The sequence below is a fragment of the Ovis aries genome, chromosome 26 (assembly GCF_016772045.2).
Source record: "Ovis aries strain OAR_USU_Benz2616 breed Rambouillet chromosome 26, ARS-UI_Ramb_v3.0, whole genome shotgun sequence".
Taxonomy (NCBI): Eukaryota; Metazoa; Chordata; class Mammalia; order Artiodactyla; family Bovidae; genus Ovis; species Ovis aries.
Window position 1 is genome coordinate 33,055,139 of NC_056079.1, and position 22,290 is coordinate 33,077,428.

The 22,290-nt window shown below is 45.5% G+C and overlaps 1 long non-coding RNA gene across 1 annotated transcript; it reads left to right on the forward strand.

Moving 5' to 3' along the window:
- The first annotated feature begins 6,200 nt into the window (after positions 1 to 6,200).
- On the forward strand, positions 6,201 to 10,383 carry LOC132658689 (uncharacterized). Its single transcript, XR_009598613.1, has 2 exons — positions 6,201 to 6,665; positions 8,472 to 10,383. It is a non-coding gene; the product is annotated as an uncharacterized LOC132658689 (long non-coding RNA).
- The last annotated feature ends 11,907 nt before the right edge of the window (positions 10,384 to 22,290 follow it).

Genomic DNA, 22,290 nt, shown 5'->3' on the forward strand with positions numbered 1-22,290 from the left:
TCACCAAGTGAATTTTCTTGCTGTTTTCTCCTCTCAAGTGAGAGTATTTCAGTGACTGTCAGAGAAGCCATTGCATAATCATCCCACCAAAGTTTAATAAGAACACAAAACCTAAAGATGCATAATTCATTGTTGTCTTGGATAGGCACCGGGAGGGAAATCAGAGCTCCGGTTCTCCTTTCTGCCCTCCTTGTTTGCAGAAAGAGCTTTAGCGTGAAGGCTGAGATGTGCTTTCTAGTCCTGGTTTTGGTTAGCTACCTTGACCAGGCCCTTAACCCCCTCCTGTGCACTAAGGATGCTAGCAGGCCCTTTCCTATGATCTGTGATTTTACAAGTCTGCCTCAAGTGCTAACTATAAGGTCACAGTCCTCCAGGTTTTCTTTAAAAATCATCCTGAAAACGCTGGTTGTGAGATGCCCTGAGTAGTGGACTTGACATAAGATGGTGGATCCACCGGACTTTTTGCTGTGTTCACTGTGGCTACAGTGTTGAGAGAAGTGAACGCCAGCCCACGTCACCTGGGAAGGGAAGAGGCCTGGACCCAAGTCCCAGGTGAACACCCAAGCCCATGCCCTTGTGTTCTCTAGCCATTGCAGCTCCCTGGCTCGTCTTTGTCTGAAGGATAGACAAGCTGGGTTCTATCCTCTGAGGCCTCCCCCAAGAGTGAAAGTGTCATGTTACCGGCCCTTTCCTCAGACAGCAGTACCGTAGAAATGAGTATCACTTCCCCAAGACTCAGGCAAGAAAAGCTTTTAATTAGACAGCTGTGCTTTTTAATAAAAGAGTTTGTGCCCAAGACTGAAGGTGGAAAACAGTGCCAGCTCCTGGGGTAGAGGGAGCGAAAGTGAAAGTGTTAGTTGCTCAGTCGTGTCCGACTCTGCGACCCCGTGGACTGTAGCCCACCAGGCTCCTCTGTCCATGGGATTCTCCAGGCAAGAATACTGGAGTGCGTTGCCATGCCTTTCTCCAGCGGATCTTCCTGACCCAGGGATCGAACCTGCGTCTCCGGCATTGCAGGCAGGTTCTTGACTGTCTGAGCCACCAGGCTTCTAAAAGGGAGGTTTGCCTTAGGATCATTGGTAATTTCTAGAAATCGTCATACTTCTTTGATCAACTTCAAGTGGCTCTTTTGGTGGCTGTCAGGAACAGGAAAGGCTTCTCTGAGGGGAAAGAAATACATGAGCATTTTCTGCAATAAAGCACCAGAACAGAGAGAAGTTTAAAATTTATAGTGGAACTTCTTGTCTTGTGGCAACTAGGTATACTGGTGAGTGTAACAGAGATAAAGTGAATCTTTTATTCCTTCAAGCCTGTTTTTTTTTTTTTTTTTCGTCCGGACTCAGGCCTCAGAATCTTTGTTTTCAGTTTCCAAGGCCTGTTTTGCCCCATGCCATTCCCCGGTCCTTTTCCAGAATGGCTGTGCCCTTGTCCTCCTGCCTGAACTGCAGCTGCTGGATCCACTGCCCAGCGTTCCTCCACTAACGTGCCCACAAACCCAGCAGCTCAGTTGCACGCCCCGTGGAGGCCAGCCTGTCTTGTCTGCATTTCTGAGAATAAGCTGACTAAATGTGTTCAGGTCTTAAAATATGTAAGCTCATAATCACAAATATTCAACCAGAAGACACTCTGTAGATTCAAAAAGGCATTTTGGTGCTAGATACCAAAACTAACAGCACAATGGCGAATTCGGTGCATTCAGGCACACTCGCAATATTTTGCTGAAGTCTCTGCATCCCCAGACAGACCAGTCCAGGCCTTGTGGTGACCTACCATGATGTGCCTTCTACTTCCCTGGAAAACTGGCACTGAAAGTGTGTCTTTTATGAAATCCTGATTTTTTTTTCCCCCCTGACGTTGTTTTTCTTTCTCCCTTTCAATTGATCTTTGTAACATCAGTTTTAGGCAAAAATAAGTTGGGGAATTCCTTGGTGGTCCAGTGGTTAGGACTCCATGCTATCACTACCAAGGGCCTGGGATCAATCCATTGTTGAACTAAGATTCCACAAGCTTCACAGTGAGGCAAGAAAGAAACAAAGGAGGGATGTAGGGAGGAAGGAAGGAAGAAAAAAAGAAAATAATAGAAAACCATGATTTTATTTGCTGCATCAGTTTCTAATGTACATGTGTGAGACTGGTCACTGGGGGGCCCCAGTCCCACAGCTTACAGTCAGCCTTTCGGACCGTGGTTTTAAACTGGCAGGTCAAAACCCACTTAAGAGGATATGGATTAGAAAACTGCAGAAAACTGCTTTTGTAAGAGTAAACAGTGAAGGCAAACATTATTTTGTGAGATTTTTATTTCACTTAAACATGCACAAGTGTGTACTGGCTTGCAATTTTTAATGTCTTAGCTTGGGGGCCTAAAAAGGCCAAACAAAAAGTTTGAAAGCCACTAACTTTAGGTTATTGGGGCAAAAGGGGTTGTGGATTCAGTCAGGGTTTTATGGGAGGAAAAATAACTTCTGTTCATATTATCCATCTTTTAAAAGTAAACTATAGAGTTAGTAACCAGCAACCACACAGTTTATAGTGACTTAAAGTAATCAAAACTTTAGCACATGAAGCTGCATTCAGGAAAGAGGTCATGATAACCGTTTCTTTCTAATGCTCATTTGCGTATTACATGGCAGAAACCAACACAGCATTGTAAAAAAATTTTTTTAATATATTTAAAATTTTAAAAAATTGTCTATGAAAAACTTATAGCTATTATTATGCTTAGTGGTAAAATATGGAATAGGAATAGGGTACAGATGTTCATTTTTATCATTTCTATTTATCCCTAAAAAGCAATGAGGCAAGAAAAATAAAAGATAGCTGAGAGGGTTCTAAAGAAGGAAACAGGAAGCTAACAGGCAAGCATATGAAGAAGAAAATCCTCTGAACCTAAAACTGCTCTAAAAAATAAAGTATGTTAAAAAATAAATAAAAGCATAAGTCTTTTTTCCTTCCCCAAACCCCTCCTCCCACTCTCTGGCAGTGGAGGGAGAGTTACTTGGGTTCAGAAGCCCCACTTCTGTTTTGCGATCATTGCTTTAAAAAAATGAACCCAACCCACATCTGAAACCTCCTCTGTTAATAGGGCCTTTCATGGTGTCTCAGATGGTAAGGAATCTGCCTGCAATGCAGGAGACCTGGATTCAGTCCCTGGGTGGGGAAGATCTCCTGGAGAAGGGAATGGCTACCCACTCCAGTATTCTTGCCTGGAGAGTACCATGGACAGACGGGCCTGGTCTATAGTCCACGGGGTCGCTAAGACTCAAACACAACTTAGCAACTAAGCACACACTTCCTCTGTTATAGGCAAGAATTCTCCTTGATTGTACTTAACTCTCTTCTTACAGTTCAGTTCTAAATGATGAACATTTGTAGCTGCAGCCGCTGAGATCTGAGGTAAGTCTTCACAAGATGGGGGTGATTTTCTATGACCACATAAGCCATCCCTCACCCTGGTAACCACAAGCCGTTAATCCGCGTGTCTGGGGTGAGTGACTACGTCCCGAGGGGCCCATATATTTGCTAAAGGCTGATAAAGTTTGAAGTTGAATCTGAGCGTTTGAACTGAAGACATATGTGTAAGAAAAAAGCAGGAAGGTTCACCCCAATGTCAAGCGGGTGAGAATCAGAGAGTTCCAGAGGTTTGGGAAAATAATTGGTCGGTTGGAATATTTGTTGAAATTGCTGCTGCTGCTAGGTCACTTCAGTCGTGTCTGACTCTGTGTGACCCCATGGACGGCCGCCCACGAGGCTCCCCCGTCCCTGGGATTCTCCAGGCAAGAATACTGGAGTGGGTTGCCATTTCCTTCTCCAGTGCGTGAAAGTGAAAAGTGAAAGTGAAGTCGCTCAGAAGCTCAGTGGTGTCTGACTCTTTGCCACCCCATGGACTGCAGCCTACCAGGCTCCTATACCCATGGGATTTTCCAGGCAATAACTGCAGGCTTCCCTAACGGTTTTAAATTTATTTTGCAATAATTGCAGATGTACAGGAAAGTGGCAAGCCGAGGCTGCCTGCCTTTTTACAAGAATGATTGTACTCGTGTGGTGAGCTGCACAAAGGGGCAAGGATGGACCACGAGCTCGTCACCCCGTCTTAGACACAAACATCACTGCAATTGTTGCTGGGTGGTAGTATCTTGGGTAATCTCTTTCCCAGTAAGATACAGTACTTTAAATTTAAAAAAAATTTTTTTCTTTTTTTTAATTATTTATGGCTGTGCTGGGTCCTCCTTGCCGCTCAAGGGCTTTCTATCGTTGTGGCCATCAGGGGCCCCTCTCCAGCTGTGGTCCTCGGGCTTCTCATTGCAGTGGCTTCCCTTGGGAGTGGAGGGTCTAGGGCATGGGCCTCAGAAGTTGAGGCCCATGGGCTTAGTTGCCCCGAGGCATGTGGGATCTTCCGAGAGAGCAGGGATCAGACCCATGTCCCCCTCATTTGCAAGCAGACACTCAACCACTAGACCATCAGGGAACTCCTACCTTAAATTTTTTAAGTCGTTATGTGATAATTCATCTTAGATGAAAGAAAGGCCCCCTTTGTTCCCTGTCTGCATCTTCTATGCTAAGAGCCAGAGTCAAGTGGAAAAAGAGGGCTTGGCTGAAGGGCTGGCCTGACCATGGGGCTCTGGATAGTCACTGTCTGGACCTCCTTCCTCACCTAGAAAATACCAGGAGTTGAGACTTGGTATATGACTCTATGTTCTTTTAAAAACTGTACAAGTGTTTAGGCATTCTATCATTTTAAACATGTCTTTACAGAGGAAGGCAAATATCATATGTTATCACTTATCTGTGGAACCTACAAAAAATGATATGAATTCACTTATTTACAAAGCAGAAAGAGACTCACAGACAAATGCATGGTTACCAAAGGGGAAAAGGAGGAGGGATAAGTTAGGAGTTTGGGATTAACACATATGTACTACTGTATAGCAAATAGATAAATAAGGACCTACTTATTTAGTTCCCTGAATAGCCCAGGGAACTATATTCAATATCTTGTAATCACCTATAATAGAAAAGAATCTGAAAAAGAATATGTTGTTGTTGTTGTTCAGTTGCTAAGTTATGAGACCCCAAGGACTGCAGCATGCCAGTCTTCCCTGTCCATCACTATCTCCTGGAGTTTGCTCAAACTCTTGTCCATTGAGTCAGTGATTTGATTTAATCATCTCCATCTCCACCGCCCCTTTCTCCTTTTGCTTTCAATCTTTCCCAGCACCAGGGCCTTTTCCAATGAGTTGGGTCTTCGCATCAAGTGGCCTAAGTATTGGAGTTTCAACTTCAGCATCAGTCTTTCTAACGAACATTCAGGGTTGATTTCCTCTAGGATTGACTGGTTTGATCCCCTTGCAGTCCAAGGGACCCCAAGAGTCTTCTCCAGCATCACAAACTGAAAGCATTAATTCTTCGGCACCCAGCCTTCTTTATAGTCTAACTCTCACATCTGTACATGACTACTGGAAAAACCATGGCTTTAAACAGAAACACATACAGGCACATATATATAACTGAATTGCTTAGCTGTACACCTGAAACACTGCAAATCAACACTTCAATTTTTAATATTTTTAAATTTATTTTTTAATAATTAAACACTTTTAAATTTAATTACCTTAAAAATAAATGTGTCTTTAAAGCTTGAGCTCTTTTCCAGTTTCTGTCCTGGTTTCCTTCATATTCCAGAGAGTTTCTCTGGACACAGCTGTTCTAATTGATCTGGTCATAGGTCTGCCTTAAGAAATATTGCTTTTTATGGGATTCCTGTTTGGAACCTCACCCTCCACAATAACCTTTGCCTGAGCCCTAAATGAAATTGGAGGCACAAAAAATGAAATGGAATTACAGTGGCTCAGACGGTAAAGAATCTGCCTGAGATGTGGGAGACTGAGTTTGATGCCTGGGTCGGGAAGATCCCCTGGAGAAGGACATAGCAACCCACTCCAGTATTCTTGCCTGGAGAATCCCACGGACAGAGGAGTCTGGCGGGCTACAGCCCATGGGATCGCAAAGAGTCGGACGCGACTGAGAGACTAACACAACACAAAGCAAAAATACAGCTGTGCCTTTGTGAGGGTGACTTCAGTGACAGTGCTTAGGGGCTATGATCTTCAGGGAGGCTGGAGGCAAATGCTCCTGGTGGTCCAGGAGATGACACGGGGGAGGGGGTCAGAGAGGGAGGGGGCGAGAGGCACGGTCAGCCGGAGGTGAAGCCTGCAGCCTCTGGAGCTCCCGCCAGAGCCTCTTGTCTCATAGGTGGATCACACTCATGGGCCTCTGTGTGTTTGGTCACTAAGATGCCAGTTTCCTAATTCTAGAAAATTCCCAATTCAGGTCTCTGAAACTGACCAGTGTCGATAGAATAAGTCCAGCAGGTTTTCTAGCTTGTCTGGAGAAGGGATCCTGTAATGTGATTCAGGTCTCGTTTCCTGACCAGCCTAGACTCTTCAGAATTATTTATAATTCCATTTTGTTCTGAAAAGGTTTCGAGGCAGCCGACAGGCAGGCTGTAAAAGCATCAGTGTCACTGAAGGTTTCAGTGAAGCGTGATGATGACAGAGACTCGGCTGACCCGCGTGGGACCACTCCTTCCCACCCACCCACGGGCCAGGCCCTGGCCACGCTTGCATCCTCCTGTCAAACTACAGGTTGAATCTTTCTGAAACGATTAAGTAAGTTACTTCCCTAAAATGTCTCCCTTTTGCCTTTGTCCACCTGTTGCCTAATCCCACAAATATCTGAACATCTATTCCACTGGAAGGACTGGATGAAAGGCTATATGAAGAAGACAAAATTCTTGGCTTTGTAGGACCCAGCATCTAATTCGGGGCTCAGCAAACCGTGGCCGATGGCCAAGTCCGGCCTACTGCCTGTTTTATACAGCCCTCAAGCCAAGAGTGGCTTTTACATGTTTAAATGGGCGGAAAAAAATCAGAAGATGAATAATATTTCATGTTGTGTAAAATTATATTAAATTCAAATTTCAGCATCCGTAACATTTTACTGTAACAGCCGCCCCCATTCATTTATGTAACATCTGTGTGGCTTCCCCACCCGCACAGCAGAGTTAAGTCATTGGACAGAGACCGTGTGACCAGCAAAGTCTACGTTACTGTCTGGTCCTTTATGAAAAAAATTTGCCAACCTCTGTTACACTATTCAACTAATCTGTTGGCTGTCTACCAGGTTCTTTCTTGGCTTTTATTTTTATTGTTCTTTGGGCTACAGTTCCTATCCCAAAGGACGTTACATTGCAGAGGGAGATGGACATTAACAATTGTATCACAGGGTACTGAGCGCTGTGGTCTAGATAATTACAACAATCAGTAATTCATGGTGCTTCCCATGTGCCAAGCGCTACTAAGGATCATGTATGCATTAACCCACTTCATCTTCACAATAACCCTGTGAAGTATGAAAAGGATTTTTATAAAAGTCCTTCAAGAGGTGGCTTTGTTTTTATTTTGTTTTTTAATTAAAAAAAAAACAATAATGGTTTGGATGTGCCCGGTCTTAGTTGTGGCATGTGGGATCTAGTTCCCTGACCAGGGATCGAGCCCAGGCCCCCTGCACTGGGAGTGCGGAGTCTTAGCCACTGGACCACCAGAGACGTCCCCCTGTCACTTTTTAACAGGTTAAAAACCAGTGCATTTTACTAACATTTATTAAGTACATACATGTCTTCCCAGGTGGCACAGTGGTAAAGAGTTTGCATGTCAATGCAGGAGATAGAGAGATTTGGGTTCGATTCCTGTGTCAGGACCGTCCCCTGGAGCAGGAAATGGCAACCTGCTTCAGTATTCTTGCCTGAAAAATTCTATAGACAGAGGAGCCTGGCAGGCTACAGTCCACGGGGTCAAAAAAAGTTGGACGTGACTGAGTTACTGAGTGCACACACACATACAACTACATATACAGTCTAAATAAAGCTTTTTGAAATCCACTGTGTGATCCTCAATCAAAATACAGATAACAAGGATTCAAAAACCTTCTTGTTCTTCTGATATAAGGATCCGAGAATTGTGATTTCTATAGTTTCCAGAACCGAAGCTAATCATTTAGTAAACACAGACATAAACTAGTTTTATGATCTATACTTTTCTTGGCTAACCATGACTGTTATATGGATATATAAAATGAACACTTTTCAAAGATTTTATTCAACTCATGAATTAATGAGGGAAACCGTAAAATGTCACAAAAGGCTCAAAGGAGAACTCAAAGAGCCTAGACATAGAAAGAGAATAAAGAATTCTGCACTAAACTTAGGAATAGGTGCAAAGCAGGTGTAGCCACAAGGCAATAGTCAGTTGCATGACACAGACACGTTTCTATGGAAGGGGATCACTTTCATTAGTATCAATTTTCAACAGGCTTTACAGAGTTGAAAGGAACTGGAGGGTGAACGGTGGAGATAACAGAGCTGGAGAGTGGATCGGAGCACTTGCGAACCTGTTTTTACCTGCTTCCTCTTTCAGTCTTTCTCTGACAGAACTCAGTACGACAGGGGACTTGCCTGGTGGTCCAGTGGCTGAGACTCCGTTTTCCCAATGCAGAGGGCCCAGATTCGACCCCTCGTCAGCGCAGTAGACCCCCTCGTGCCTCAACTAAAGCCCCCACATGCCTCAACGAAGACTGAAGACCCGGCACGGGCAAATTAACAAAGGTTTTTTTAAAAAGTCAGTACTACCATGTGTCCATAACAATATATATTTTATAGATTGAAGATGCCCTTGAGGACATCCATACATCTCCAGACTTGATGGATTATGATCATCTCTGTTTCCTAGATGAGGATTCTAGAGAAAGGCGTCCTGCCCGAGGATCCACGCCAGCCTGTGGCAGAGTCAGGGGTGGAACCCAGATGGGCTGGTGCAGCGAGTGAGCTCCATACCTGTGGAGAGCGATGCTGGTCTACACTGCCTGCTCCCTTGGACAGATCACCTGGGATTTGCACAGCCCCCCCAGAGCACTTCCTTCTTTCCCACTGGAGGGATGACTTGATGCCTGACTTAGTTGTCACCTAAGTCGTCATCGATGCTGGTCGATGCTTTGAGCAGGATGGACTTCAATCTCCAATCCCTGGCTAATAGAAAATCCAGTGTCCTCGCCAGACCACCAAGAACTCTACAGCAGTTTCCCTTCTTATGGTGAGCTTGGAGCCATCTTCCTTCCTCCAGGGAATCCTTTACTTTATTTTAATTGAAGTCCAGTTGATTTACAATGCTGTGTTAATTACTGCTGTATGGCAAAGTGATTCAGTTATTCGTACATATGCATTCTTTTTTAATATTCTTTTTGGTTGTGGTTTATCATAGAATATTGCATATAGTTTCCTGTGCTGTCCAGTAGGACCTCATTGATTATCTGTTCTATATATAACAGCTTATATCTGCTAACCCCAACTTCCCACTGCATCCCTCCACCTTTCCCCTGCTCCTTGGCAACCACCAGTCCCTCCTCCAGTGAATTCTTATTCTTTAAATCTAATGACTGTTTCTATGTCTCTATATTTGCATTGACTCAAATATGTACCTTAGCATCTTTTTTTGGAGGGGGTCCCACACTTCACTGCATGTGGAATCTTAATTCCCCAACCAGGGACTGAACCCATGAACCCTGCAGTGGAAGCACGGAGTCTTAACCACTGGACCACCAGGGAAGTCCTCTTTAAAATATTTTTAAAGAAATCATCACCAAAGGAGTAATAGTGATACAATAATAATGACATAGAAATCCTGTGGATGTAGAACAAGATCACATCACAGGAATGAAATGTCGTGGTCTGTGTGTGGGTTGGAAAAGAATTTCCAGACGTGAGACAGAATGAGAGGGAATTAAAGTTTATTAGAGTGGGAGACGCTGTTAGGACAGCAGGCCAGCTCAAGAGAGAACCAACGTTGAACAGGGGTCCTTAGTCCACTTTTATACCCAGGGTACAAAGAGTGGGATAGGGGTCTTGCAGGTCATTTGCTGATTGGATGAGGCTGGGGGGAAGAGTAAGGCAAATACCTTTTCCCTGTGGGGTAGAAGGGGAGACAGGTTATACTGCTCAGGAGGACCTGAAATCCAACAACATGGGGGAGGGAAGGATGGTAAGGGTTGGTTTTTCCGTTCCTGCACTCCAACACCCTCCTTGGTTTTATCTGCTCTTTAGTTCTTGGGTCACCACATTAAATACGAATGTTAGACGTGCCTGCTACCTACTGAGTGCTTACATGCTGGATATACTCATGCATTTATATACACAGTAAACCCCTCCATAGGAGATACACAGAATCCAAAATTTTCAGTCCCTCAAATGCAGGATTTGGATACAGGATGCAGGAATACAGAAGCAATGCTGTAGCAAATTCAATAAAGAGTTTTAAAATGGTCCCATCAAAAAAATCTTTTAAGAAATGGCTTAAATAGTAAATGTTATGTCACATATCTCGTACCACAATTTATAAAAAAGAACCTTACCCCAAGCCTGGTTGATAATGGGAGTTGGGCAGAGGATGAAGCCAAGTACCATTCTCTTACATCTAAATACATTAACCAATGAAATGACTGGGGTGAGCTTGTCCCACCCGTTGGCCATGGTTCCCAAGGTCAAGTTGTGTCCTCTGATTTCATCCGATGACTGGGTACCATCCATTCACCCTGGCTTACCTGTGGATGGGGTCAATCACCCATCCTGGGGTTAGCCCATTCTCCAGGATGGAAGCAGCAACTTCAGGAACTTTCTAGTTAGATGGTACCAGGGAGACAGGCAGGGAGAACACAGGAGATGAAAGTGTCCTTCTGTCTTCTGAGATTGTATCAAACCTTCCCCCTGAGAAAATAAGAACCTGAGCCCAGCCCAGCGTGGAAGTACTCAACACTAGTGAACTGCCCACTTGAAAATGGTTACAATAAGGACTTCCCAGGTGGTCCAGTAGTTAAGACTTTGCCTTCCAAGGAAGGGGTGTGAATGCCTGGTTGGGGAGCTAAAATCCCACATGCCTTGTGGCCTAAAAACCAAAACACAAAACAGAAGCAAAGCTGTAACAAATTCAATAAAGATTTTTAAAATAGTCCCATCAAAATAATCTTTTTTAAAAAATGGTTAAAATAGTGAAAGCTATGTTACATATATTTTACCACAATTAAAAAGAAAGAATCTTGGCCCAATCCTGGTTGAGCATGGGAGTTGGGTAGAGGATGGAAGCCAAGTACCAATTCTCTTACATCTAAAGTTGCTTTATTACTAAACACATCACTGTGAGTTTCATAAACAGTAGGCTCAGTGACCAAACTCTGGAGTCCCTACTTACAGCCATTTGCACAGACCACACACCACCATTCCACCTCTTGCTCTACCTATTTCCAACAACAATAACAAACAAAACCACCCCATTCCTTCCTCTTTATTATGCACAATGATTCGATAATTCCTCCATTGATCTGTCTTTTCAGGGTCTGTCCGATCTTTTAAAACCTAAATGTCTCTTCAGAGTATTTTCCCAAGCAAAAACAATTCCCTCCTTCAGAGGGATTCCTGCAAAGGACTTTCAAAAAAAATCTCTATATTGAAAGATGACCGCAAATATAATCTATATTTTCAAAACACTTTCAAAGGTTAGTGTTCTTAGTATTCGTTAGGAAGAAATTACTTGGAAAAGGTCAGTTTTCATTCCAATCCCAAAGAAAGGCAATGCCAAAGAATACTCAAACTACTGCACTGCTTCATGCAAAGATGGGCACAAGAAAAGCCAGAAATGGTATGGACATAACAGAAGCACAAGACATTAAGAAGAGGCAGCAAGAATACACAGAAGAACTGTACAAAAAAGATCTTCTCGACCCAGATAATCACAATGGTGTGATCACTCACTTGGAGCCAGACATCCTGGAATGCAAAGTCAAGTGGGCCCTAGGAAGCATCACTATAGCAGACTGGTTCCAAATAGAAAAAGGAGTGCGTCAAGGCTGTATATTGTCACCTTGCTTATTTAACTTACATGCAGAGTACATCATGAGAAACGCTGGGCTGGATAAAGCACCAGCTGGAATCAAAATTGCCAGAACAAATACCAATAACCTCAGATATGCAGATGACACCACCCTTTTGGCAGAAAGTGAAGAAGAACCAAAGAGCCTCTTGATAAAAGTGAAAGAGGAGAGTGATAAAGTTGGCTTATACCTCAACATTCAGAAAACTAAGATCATGGCATCTGGTCCCATCACTTCATGGCAAATAGATGGGGAAACAGTGGAAACTGTGGCAGACTTTATTTTTGGGGGCTCCAAAACCGCTGCAGACGGTGTTTGCAGCCATGAAGTTAAAAGACACTTGCTCCTTGGAAGAAAAGCTATGACCAACATAGAAAGCATATTAAAAAGCAGAGACATTATTTTGCCAACAAAGGTCCATCTAGTCAAGGCTATGGTTTTCCAGTAGTCATGTACAGATGTGAAAGTTGGACCGAAAAGAAAGCTGAGGGCCGAAGAATTGATGCTTTTGAACTGTGGTGTTGGAGAAGACTCTTGAGAGTCCCTTGGACTGCAAGGAGATCCAACCAGTCCATCCTAAAGGAGATCAGTCCTGGGTGTTCATTGGAGGGACTGATGTTGAAGCTGAAGCTCCAATACTTTGGCCACTTGATCCGAAGAACTGACTCATTGGAAAAGACCTTGATGCTGGAAAAGATTGAAGGCAGGAGGAGACGGGAACGACAGAGGATGAGATGGCTGGATGGCATCACCGACTCGATGGACGTGAGTTTGAGTGAACTCCAGGAGTTGGTGACGGACAGGGAAGCCTGGCGTGCTGCAGTCCATGGGGTCGCAAAGAGTCGGACATGACTGAGTGACTGAACTGAACTGAACTGACTTAGAATATCATGCCCCCACCTCCCATCCCTGCTCCAGAAGTACTGTTTTAATTTTCTAATTCAGCACATGTGTTAGATTATAATCATTCTTGAGGTTCAGGAGTATTGTTTACAAGTTGTCTCCTCACACCCCGACCTCCTGACAAATGCTGGTTGCTGCTAAATCGCTTCAGTCATGTCCGACTCTGCGCGACCTCATGGACTGCAGCCTACCAGGCTCCTCCATGCATAGCATTTTCCAGGCAAGAGTACTGGAGTGGGGTGCCATTGCCTTCTCCAGTTGGATGCAGTCAACTAAAGAGACTTGTCTCCTGAGCCCCCTTCCTGGAGCTTGGTATCACAGAGCAGCTCTGGAATTGCCAGCGTTTCTCCTCTGTCCTCTGTACTGGCTTCTGACCCCTGGTGGGAAAATGTTGGCCAAGTTGTGATTTGATAGAGAACAAAACCCAGGAGGAACCGTGATTCAGCCTTCACTGCCCCAAACTTAGAATGGATGCTTTATTTTCTAAACCTTCAAAGTTATCTGGTTAACCTTCTCGCTCCTTTTGTTTGCAAAAGTGAGACCCGAAGGGGCCACTGCTGCTATTGAATGTCAAAGGACCACCTCAGTTAACTCCTCAAATTAGTACCTCTGGTTTTAATGGCTCAGAAAAGATCCAAGCTCAGAAAAGCAAGGAAGAAAACTGACCTGGTGAGTCTGGATTCACTGGACTTCAAAATCCACAGTCTTGCAAAGAGAGTGCTGAATTCAGAACCGGACTGAACAACTTAAGATGCCAGTGTAACGTTGGAAGAAAATGACTAAGCAAAAATTCCCCGTCATGGAACTTATTGATCAAAGACATCTCACTTTCTGCTGATCAGAAGACATCATTGCCAGAGGGCAGAGCGCTTGGCGATGACCCAGTCCCTTTTCCGTTTTGCAGATGTGTGATGTGGGCAACCAGGGGACTTGTCCAAGGCATGTGGTGACTCTGTGACTGTGACAGACTGTTGGCAATGATTGGTATTCTTTCCACTCACCAGCTTACCTAATGTATAGACGAAAAAGGAGAGATGATGTCTCTGAGTTTTGAAGAGAAGTTGCTTGGGTTTTGTTGGTTGTTCGTTTAATTGAAATAATAGTTGATTTACAATACTGTGTTATTTTAGGAGAAGTGGCTTGCTATTTTATAATTATATATTGTAGTCTGTGTGAATGGCACCTCTGGAGTTGTGACCAGTCCCTGAGAGGTAGATGGGGCTTCCCTGCTGGTCCAGTGGCTGAAACTCTGCCCAGTGCTGGGTGCTTGGGTTTGAGCCCTAGTCAGGGAACTAGATCCCAAATGCCGCAACTATAAAGACCCTGAATGGTGCGAAGAAAATCGAAGATTCCACATGCCTTGAATGGGATTCCGTACAGCTTTATACACACACACACACACACACACACACACACACATAAATATATACACACACATATGTGTGTGTGTGTCACTCAGTCATGTCCGACTCTTTGCGACCCCATGGACTGTAGCCCACCAGGCTCCTCCGTCCATGGGATTTTCCAGGCAAGAATACTGGAGTGGGTTACCATGCCCTCCTCCAGGGGATCTTCCCAACCCAGGGATCAAACTCAGGTCTTCTGCATTCCAGGCAGATTTTTTACTGTCTGAGCCACTAGGGAAGCCTTCATATTCGTGTATATATATATACATACATATATATATATATATATATATATATATATATATGTAAACTGAGAGGCATCACCAACTCCATGGACATGAATTTGAGCAAACTGCTGGAGTTAGTGATGGACAAGGAGGCGGGGCATGCTGCAGTCCATGGGGTCAGTTCAGGACTGACCTGAACTGAAACTGAGGGATAGAGTCTATATAGGGAAAATTTCACCAAATTAGGCCAAACTGTCAATGGCAATGTTGGAAAACAAGACTGGAGGATATGTTGCCCTTGTGGGCCTGTTTTGAAGAGCAATGGTGTTGGTGACTGAAGAACAGGTTGTGATTTGCCTGCTTTTCTGGTTGTGACTGCCAGCCTCCAGGCAGTCTCATAATTAGAAAGCTGCTCCCTGGTTGCATGGTCCTGGGGCTGGTCCTCCCTCTCACACTAAGCCTGTGCTGTAGGTCCCAAGGCCCCTTCTGAGGGCAGCTCTGGCCTCTGCAGACCGAATCTGCGTGAACAATGATGCTCCCCTCCTTCCTGACCTGGGCTGGCATCACTGCTCCTAGTGGGTGCAGCTTTGGCTGTGGCCCAGGGGAGATAACCCTGAGACATGGAAATTCCAGAAAGTGGGGGAAATATTCTCACCAACAGTAGAATTAGTCTGAGTTTGAGAAATGGGGAAGTGGGTGCGTGAGAGAGAGTTGAGCTGCGGGTAGCAAAGGGAACAGAGAGGAATCAGTCTGACTGGCCGCTTGAAAGAAGCTCCAAATGTGAAAATAATTTGCCGCGGAATGTTTACACAAAAACTAATCTAAAGAAGAAACAACTTACACACCAGAATCGAAATGTCACTTGTTCCCAGAGGGAATGAGCTCAGAAGTTAAAAGGAGTGGGGGAGACTCTCCAACTATTAAATGTATTTTTTTTAAGGCTCCTCTGGGTTTACATTGGTTCCAGGAAGAACAGAGGCCTCCCGTCTCCTGGGAGGTATCTCTGTAGATGTGGAAAGGAGGCCTGAAAAGCTCTGTGTTCAGAACAGGGTGGCTGGTGCTGAAGGCAGAGAGGTCAGCCGGAGACATCCTGTCGATGGTGGTTTCAGCAGATAAATTCAGCCAGATTTTTGAGATCAAACATTTGGAGCTTGAGAAACTTCCTCCGGGGCTTCTTTTGTTTATCATACTTTCCTGGCCATTGGAGTTCGCAGAGAGTGATATCAGAGAGAGAACTCGCCAAGTAGATCCAAGTTAGCAAAGGCACAGTCTTAGGAATGGAGAAGAGTCATGGGGTCAGTGTGAAGGGGTCAGTGTGAAAGGGTCTCAAGGAAAGCAGAGTGGGCATTCTTCATAGCAGTGGCCTGAGCAGGGACAGAAGTTGAAAATACAGCTGCCCCAATGCAGGCAGCTAGCTGGGCACCAGAAGAGAGAGGGGAACCAGGCCCCCTGGTCTTGTTCTCTTTTCTTTTATTATTATTGTATTATTATTTGGCTGCACTGGGTCTTCACTGCAACTCAGGGGTTTCTCCAGTTGTGGCCTGCAGGCTTAGTTGTGTGTGAGACCTGAGTTCCCAGACCAGGAATTGAACCTGTGTCCCCTGCTTTGGGGGCTTCCCAGGTGGTGCTAGTGGTAAGAACCCACCTGCCAATGCAGGAGACATAAGAGATGTGGGTTCGATCCCTGGGTGGGGAAGATGCCCTGGAGGAGGGCATGGTAACCCACTCCAGTCTTCTAGCCTGGAGAATCCCATGGACAGAGGAGCCTGGTGGGCTACAGTCCACGGGGTCACGAAGAGTCGGACACGCCTGAGCAACAGAGCACAACACAGAGAACCCGAGCTTTGGAAGGCAGATTCTTAACCAGGGACCAGCAAGGAAGTCCCTAGTCTAGCTCTATTTTATAAGCTTCATCCTACAGCCTAGAAGTCAGCCCTAGAAGTATAAAGTTCAGTTCCATCACACAGTTGTGTCCAACTCTTTGTGACCCCATGGGTTGCAAGCATAAAAGTAGCTCCCAGAATGAAGTTGCTTTGTGTACTAAGTGCAGAAAGAAACACCTGATGTCTCCAGACACCGCACAGAATCCAGACCTGGAAGCAACTTGTCACCATCTAAGGTCATCACATCAAAAGGGGATCCGGAAGATGCTGTCGCCCAGCCTGAGAGAAAGGGAGCCTGACAGCTGGGAGGTGTGAGCTAAGGGCCTGGGGAGGCCTTCTTACCGGTGCAGTAATTTCAGGAGGCTCCGACTTCCCCTTCTGCAAAACCTCTGACTTCCTCCCCCTCTAAGGCCAGGGCCTAAAGCTTCATTTGTTTGCTTCTGAACCCCCACCCCACTTGTCGCTGTGCTTTAGGTAAGCAAGTGAAAGTCTCTCAGTCGTGTCTGAATGTGTGTGACCCCATGGACTGTAGCCCACCAGGCTACTTTGTCCATGGAATTCTCCAGGCAAGAATCCTGGAGGCCATAGCCATTCTCTTCTCCAGGGGATCTTCCCGACCCAGGGATCGAACCCAGGTCTCCTGCATTGCAGGCAGATGCTTTGCTGTCTGAGCCACAATGGCTGGAGGAATTAATTTTACTGCAGGGGACTTAAAAGGAACACTGATAAGTCCTCCCATCTTCCTCTCTCTGGGTCTCCCCTCATCTTTACCTGCAAATGCACTTCCCTCCCCGACTTCCCCCTTGTTTGGTTGAAGTTTTTCCCCTCCACTGTTTTGTATCAAAAAGTCTCCTAGGTAATTACTGAAGTCTGTGTGTGATCTACCCTGAGGCTGCAGCAACTTCCATTCACTCAACAAACCTTCACCAAGGGGCTTCAGTGATTCAGGTGGTGTGCTAAGTGTTAGGGACTCAAAGGCCAGTCCTGGGGACTTACTTGGTGGCCAAGTGGTTAAGACTTCACCTTCCAGTGCTGGGGGCGTCTGTTCGATCCCTGGTCAGCGAGATAAGATCCCACATGCCTCACGGCCAAAAAACTGACACCTAAAACAGAAGCGATATCGTAACCCTTTCAATAAAGACTTTGAAAATGACACACATCAAAAAAACAAACAAACAATCCAGTCTTGGTCTGTCCATAGCCAGGCGGGGTGAGTCAGAGAGTAAAGTATTAAAGCCATCTTGTGGGGAGGGAGGTGGGAGGGGGGTTCATGTTTGGGAATGCATGTACACCTGTGGTGGATTCATGTCAATGTATGGCAAAACTAATACAGTATTGTAAAGTAAAATAAAGTAAAAATTAAAATTTAAAAAAAATAAAAAATTAAAAAAAAATAAATAAAATAAAGACATCTTGTAACAAAGGACCCATGCCCAGGGGAGGGAGCTACACAGGAGGCCAGCTTTGCTGGGAAATCTAGCAGGGGACAGCCCAGCAGGTAGGATGCTGGAGAGAAGGGACCAGAAAGTTCACTCTGGGGAAGGATGGGGATCGCAGATGTAAGCTTTTATGGAGAGAATGGATAAGCAGCAAGGTCCTGCAGTGAAGCATGGGGAACTATATTCAATATTCTATATTATGCCATAATGGAAAAAATATGATGGCTGTATCACTGAATCAGTTTGCTGTACAGCAGTAATTAACACCACATTGTAAATCAACTGTACTTCAATTTAAAAAAATAATAATAAAAGAAAGTTCACTCTGAACCCAGCTTGTACAGAGGAATGAGGTGAAAGAGATCATTTCTGGGGACCATGGCTGGCAATCAGGCATGTCCAAGTTGAAGGTGCAGGCAAGGGTCAAACTGTGAAGAGCTGGCCCACCAAGCTGCAGTCTGGGCTTAATGCTGGAAGAAATGGGGAGCTATTGAAGGTTTTTCTTTTACTTTTTGTTTTTCATTAATTTTTACTGAAGTGTATTTGCTTTATAGTGCTGTGTTAGTTTCTACCGTACAGCACAGGGAATCAGCCATACGTATACACATATCTCTTTTTTGGATTTCCTTCCCGTTTAGGGCTTTCCTTATGGCTGAGTTGGGAAAGAATCCGCCTGCAATGTGGGAGACCTGGGTTTGATCCCTGGGTTGGGAAGATCCCCTGGAAAAAGGAAAGGCTACCCACTCCAGTATCCTTGCCTGGAGAATTCCAGGGACTGTATAGTCTGTGGGGTCACAAAGAGTTGGACACGACTGAGCAACTGTCACTGGGTCACTGCAGAGCGTGGAGTCGAGTCCCTGTGCTATTCAGTAGGTTCTCATTAGCTATCTATTTTACGCATAGTAATGTATATATGTCAATTCCAATCTCCCAATTCATTCACACATACCCCCCCTTCCTCCTTGGTACTCATGTTTGTTCTCTATGTCTGTGTCACTATTTCTGCTAGATGGACCTAGAGACTGTTACACAGAGTGAAGTAAGTCAGAAAGAAAAACAAGTATCATACATTAACACATATATGTGGAATCTAAACAAATGTTGTCGGTGATCTTATTTGCAAACCATTGAAGGTTTTTAAGCAGGAGACAGAGGCAATCGGATTTCTGATTTGGAGAATCACATTGGCTGGAGTGAGGAAAACTGGTTCGTGGAGAGGTGAAAGTGAAGTTGCTCAGTCATATCCGACTCTTTGCGAGCCCATGGACTGCAGCCTACCAGGCTCCTCCATCCATGGGATTTTCCAGGCAAGAGCACTGGAGTGGGGTGCCATTCCTTCTCCAGGAGATCTTCCCAACCCAGGGATTGAGCCCCGGTCTCCCGCACTGTAGGCAGACATTTTACTATCTGAGCCACCAGGGAAGTCCCAGGTGGAGAGGTGAGCCTGCAGGCAAAGCAGATTGGGATCCCTGCGTGGTTTCTCAGCCACCTTTGTCCCACTTTGGCAAGTTCTAAGTTCTCAAGAAACTGACCCTTGTGCAGAGATGGGCAGTGATTCCCGGCGAAGCATTCTACAGAGGTCTCTCCCCACATGTAGCTGTGGACAATTTCCTAGGATTTTTTCTTCAGTCTTCAAGTTTCAGGGAAGAGAATCCGAGACATTCCTAACATACCCTTATGACAGTGGTTCTCAAAGTGTGGTCCCCAGACCAGCAGCAGTCACTATGAGAACCCTAGAAAAGCACATTTTTAAGCCTCACCCCATACCTATTCATCAGAAACACAAGCACCCCCTGGGCTAAAGCTTGAGGACCATTGCCCCGTGGTCTCACACAGGAGACAGGCTCCAAGGGAAAACTGAACACCAGCCTCAGACGATTGTCTTTTGGTTGTTGCTGTTTAAGACAGAGAGAGAGAGAGAGAGAGAGAGAGAGAGAGAGAGAGAGAGAGAGCATCTGCTAAGCAGGATGAAAGTCCACGTGGCAGACATGGAACTATAATAATCATCATTTATTTAATACAAACCTAGTAAATGATTTTGAAAGCCGACTATGTGCACAGTACTCACTGGGCAGAGGGAAGATAAAGATCTAAGAAGACAGAAGGAAGACTTCGCTGGTGGTCCAGTGGTTAAGACTCTGAGCTGCCAATGTGGTGGGGGGGAGGGGAGCATGGGTTTGATCCCTGGTCAGGGAACTAGGATCCTGCATGCTGTGCGGCGAGGTCAAAAATAAATAAATAAGTAAAAAAAAAAAAAAATGGGCTTCCCTGGTGGCTCAGAGGTTAAAGCATCTGCCTGCAATGCGGGAGACCTGGGTTCGATCCCTGGGTTGGAAAGTTCCCCTGGAGAAGGAAATGGCAACCCACTCCAGTATTCTTGCCTGGAGAATTTCAAGGACAGAGGAGCCTGGTGGGCTACAGTTCACCGGGTCGCAAAGAGTCAGACACAACTGAGCGACTTCACTCACTAAATAAAAAATAAAAATTAAAAAAGATAAGTAAAAATGCACAGGGTTCCTGCCTTCCAGAGTATCCAGCTATCATCATCAACATCATCATCTACTAAAAACCTTTTTTAAAGCTAATGATGGTCACTTGTAATCCACACATGAGACCTCACAGGATTCACGCTGTGCCCTAAGGTTGCTGCCCTCAGGTGGTTTACTGTGGAGCTGGCATGGAACTTGAACACAGGAAGCTGTCTCAGTCACCCGAGGCACTGGATAATCACTTGCTAAACTGTGATGAGGCGACAACAAGCCTTGTCTACTTGAGTCCTCCTCCAGCCTTGGTCACGTGGCCTCCGTTCTCACTCCTTCCCCAAAGTCCTGGGTTGTTGTGTTTTTTTTCTCTATTTTTTTCTTAATCTAAATAATGACAATTTCATTCTCCACCACCTGCAAAGTCAGGCCTCCTTCCATCTTTCTTCTCTCTTCTAACAGCAGTTTTCTCATCGACTTTTCCAAGACCCCGAAGGAATTGTCAGGTCAAGCAGACCCCTGATGCTACCAGAGTTTCCCAGGAACTTGACTCACACTCTCCAAAGCCCTTGGTCCCCGAGTCCCCAGGCAGGAGCACTGGCTGCTCCTTTGGGGCTGTGAGTGTGCAAGTTGTAATAATGCTCAGTGTTCAGCCAGCCCTGGGAGCTCAGGCCTCTTGAGTCTGCCCCACAGAGGCGGCAGGAGCAGTCCTTTGGTGCCCCGACCCTGAGAACTCTGGCCTTCGCTCTGGGATCTCTGGTTCTGTCCAGCGCTGTTGTCTATCTCCCGGCGTGGTTATTGAGGATAAAGCAACCTGCTGCCCTAACAGCCAACTTTAGGAAGGAGAGGAAAAGCCCAGTTCTATAAATAAATGGGCTGCTCCAGGATGAGGCGCTGTCCACCCCTCTCCCATCCCCTCACCCTTGTGACCGGCCCGTTGCAGCAGCCTCATGCCAGGGATTAGTGTGATCACAAGGTCACGGTAGATAGCTGGGTCCATAAATACTTCTGGAGAGCGTTAGTCATTGAACAGGAGCCAGGAGGGGAAAGACCAAGGCGGGAGGGAGAGCTGGACGCCCGCTGGAGCCAGCTTAGAAATCAACTATAAAAACAGCAAAAAAAAAAAAAAAAGCGAGAGAGAAAGAGAGAGAGAGAAGCCTGGCTTTCCTCCAGAATGTGAAAATCCACGTACTCATTTTTTTAGGGGTTTAGCCTGAACCTCAGAACACGGTTCTGTCCTGTGAAGTTGGAAAAAGAAACTCGAGAGCTGATGCCGCTGGAAATTTCAGAATCTCTGGTAATAGCATCAAAATTGCTGAAAAGTTCAAAGAAACAATTTTTGGCACCTTTGCCAGGAGAGAATCTCACAGAAGCAGGAAGAAACAGCAGGGCTCCTGGGCTGATACAGCTGGGGAAGAAATTACCATGCAGTCTCCTTGGATAAGCAAGGGCCACGGAGCAAGGTGGTCACTGCCGGAGGGGCTGCTCTGTGGGTTCTGGGGACCCTTGGGATCCTGGGGTCCTCGCCCCCTTTAGGGTTCATGCTCTGGGAGGTACAGGCAGATAGAAATGGTGGAGAAATGTAATTAAGAGATGAAAAGCTCCATGTGGGAGCAAGTTGCCTAAGAGCATGTTATCTAAATAAAGGAAGCCATGCGGCACTGGAGACAGTGCCGTGGAACTGATATTCTGCATTTTCACGGGGCGAGGGGAGGGCAGAGGGTGGATCAGCTGCACTGTCACCAGTGGAGACAGCTTCCCGAGCAGCTTGGATGACTCATCTGGCACACGCATGCTCAAAAAATGTTAAATATGGAAGGGGGGGTGGGGAGATGTCTGCTAACAAAGGCTAGATTTGGGGCACATAATTTGGGGGCCCGCCATGTCTGTTTTCAATGACTGAGTCATTTGGCCACTTTGAGATGAAGGTGACTTGGGGTGCCTTACCTAAAGACAGACTACCACGAAGCTTTCACGGTCAG